Source organism: Drosophila kikkawai, chromosome 3L (genome assembly GCF_030179895.1).
Source record: "Drosophila kikkawai strain 14028-0561.14 chromosome 3L, DkikHiC1v2, whole genome shotgun sequence".
Taxonomy (NCBI): domain Eukaryota; kingdom Metazoa; phylum Arthropoda; class Insecta; order Diptera; family Drosophilidae; genus Drosophila; species Drosophila kikkawai.
The window spans coordinates 20587463-20590682 of NC_091730.1; positions in this window are offsets into that span (position 1 = coordinate 20587463).

A 3220-nucleotide genomic window follows, 5' to 3' on the forward strand; every position below is an offset into this window, starting at 1 on the left:
TGACCGGGTTTATTTGCTCAGCCAAATTTGTCTTAATTCATTTGGATTAACGACGACGACGAGCTGGAAGAATGGCGAAAAGGGGGTTGAATAATTCATTTGTTGCGCTGGCGATCCATCCATCATCCAGATTTAGCCCAGTGAAAATGCCAAGCTTTTAAAATGTTTATTATTATGCTAGTTTTATTTACCATCTCTGTGTGTTTGCTTTCATTATGCCTTCAGTTTGGTTTCGGGTTGTCGCCTCTGTGTATTTTTGGCAGTTTAAATGCAATTCGATAACAATATGTTTGCTAAATATTAATAAATATATCAAATGCTGCTCATTTCCATGTATTTACCTTGGTAATATTTTACAAATAAATCGAAATTTGTACACGGCTATATGTGAGTGTTGTTTGGGTATATATATATAAAATGAAAAATCAAATGAAATGCTCACCGGATAAAATTACATTTTGATTTTCACTTACGGCTAACGTTTTTTTAATCCTAATGGTTTGTTGATCTATCCAATATTTTAATATTGTAGTCATGTTGCCAATGGCTGCTTCTATGTCAATAGAGTTTCTTAATTCGGTTCCGACTGTGGATTTTATTATCTGATTTGATTCGTAGTCCGTTGTGGCAACACATATCTAGTTTGTTCGCATGTTTACATACTCGTAGATATATTTATATGCATTAATACTATTTGCTTAGACAGTTTACCATTTATATTTATAGGTATTTACTCTTGCACTGGCACACACACATATTTCTCGGTAGTTTGATTTGAGCGTTCGCCTTGTTTACTATTGATATTAAATTTATTTATGCACTTTAGCGGCTTTGTTTGATTTGAGTTTTGATTTTGTCATAGATTAAATAACAGAAATTGAGTTTAAATGCAATTCACCTGCAAACAGTTATTGTTTATTAGAGACCAAGCCGGGCTCATAAAACATTTACGCACGAGAAATGGGAAACATAAGCTCGGATATAACGAATTTTCAAACAAATCCCCCTGATCTTATGCATAAACACATAAATTTTAGCTAACAACAATATGAATTTATAAATATTTTACAATAGTTTTTGGTATTATGTGTGTTAAATGATTTACGTTAGTATTGATAATCTTAGTACCATTTTTAATGTCTTTTGATATGACTTGATCATTTTTTATGGTATTTCTTTAATTTCTTTAGTTATTTTTATTATCCACTACTGCTTTACTCGTGTTTTATGTACAACAAAGAACTTGTCCCATGCCACTGCAAAGTAGTATACTAAATATGCTAAAAATTTAACTACAATAAGGTTTTTACATTTATTCCTTAGAGCTACATCCTGGCTTTGTTTTGCTTCAAATTCAATGCGGAAGTTTGCGACTCTTGTTGTTGCTTGATTTGCCTTACAATTCAAACATTATATCCTGGCCTATCCTAATAGTTAGTAACTACTCAATGGGGAAGGGGGGCCAGGGTAAAAGTATATCTACCTACAAAAATATTTATGTGAAAAAAAAGGAAACAATATTCATAAGCTGCGATTTAAGTTGGCAACAATTCTTGCCACTTTTCGCACAGCTCAGTCAGTTGGAAAAAATCAAATCAAAACAGTTTCAATTAAAATAAATTTAATTAAAATTCTGCTTGCTGGCCACTCGAGCCTCGATATTTTTTACTATTTATTCTGCTGCATTCATGAGTCGAACTATGGGTAAACTATTTTCTTTATTTAGCGCTAATTAATTTATTACAATATTTGCATTGGGGCCCCCGTCCCCATCCCGTCCGGCACTAGTCCGCTTTTGTATTCATTAGCGTTTTTTGCCAGTGTTTTCTGTAATTTAATTATAAACAAATACGCGACAACAAATCCCGCAATGATAATTGAGGCAAAAAAAAACTCTGGATATCCCGCTATGAACACTTATCCCATGTTTTGTGTACGTTGTTATTAATTTTTTTTTCTCCTCTCCCTTAGCTATTGAGTTGCGACATATTTGTTGTTGTTTGTTGTTTATTAAAAATATTAATCAGTCATTTAAATGCAATGAATTGCAGTGTTTATATGCGTGTTATGCAGCTCTATGTTTATTTCGTGTTTTTTATGTGTGTTGTCCTTTATGCTCCTTGTTTGTTGTCATTTCCGTGTTTGTCCTCACACGTCACCAGCATCCCTTACCGTTTCATATTATCCTTCAGCTCAGCTGACTGTTAACAGTAATGCAATAATTTATCCCGTTCAATTTGCATTGCATTGCTGACAGGCTAACCAAAAAAAAAAATTTGCCAACTGATTGCGCAGCGCAATTTTTTGAATGTGGCCGCATAAATAAAGCTGCATACTCCAGGACTTTGAGATTTATTGCGAAATGCTTGCGCCACTTATTGCGATTTTAATAACCATAAATATGGGCTTTAATCGCTCTAAAGTGCCCCCAGGCTAGGCTTTGACTTTTCAATGTTCAGCCGCAAAAATCACATGATTATTTTAATGAAAGGTTTTTACCCGAAGTAATCATAGAATTCAGGGTTTAGTAGAAGCTATTATCTGAATATGTTTAGTAAAAATTATAATTAATATATAAACAATAATAGAAATTCAAAATCTTCTTATTTCAGATATAAGATATGAAATCAGGTCAAGATATTTAAACAGGAAAAGTATTTGAGATGAAAACATTACCACAGAGTTTAAATCTTTCAAAAAACCTTAAGTTGCTATACAATTTTCAACATTACCATAAAGTAATACAAGAGAAATATTGCTTTAAAGTATTTAGGTAAAATATTTATACATATTAAAATATATTTACAGAGATAACCTTAAACCCTTGCCTTGTCCTTCAAAGTATGCAGCTTTTTTGGCGAGTCCCTGGCTTTGTTTTTATGGCTTGTGAGTGTCTTATTGGCGACAGTTGTTGTTGTTTTGGCACTTACAACTAAGAGTCCTTATGGCTAATCCTCATCTTTTCATCTTCGTCCTGGCAATTACTTGCCATACGGATGCTGGTTGATGTCCGGCGAGTGGCGCATCAGCGTGGCACTGCCACTGCCCGGCGATAGTGTCAGGCTGCCCTCGTGGCTGCCGTTCATGCTGCTCGAGCAGGTGGCCGGAACGGAGGCGGCACCGCCACCCATCATTTTCTCCGTCTCCTGGCGGCTGTTGGCCATTATCCGGCGGATTGTGGGGGCGCAGGGTGTGCGTCATAGGCGCGACTCCTGCGCGT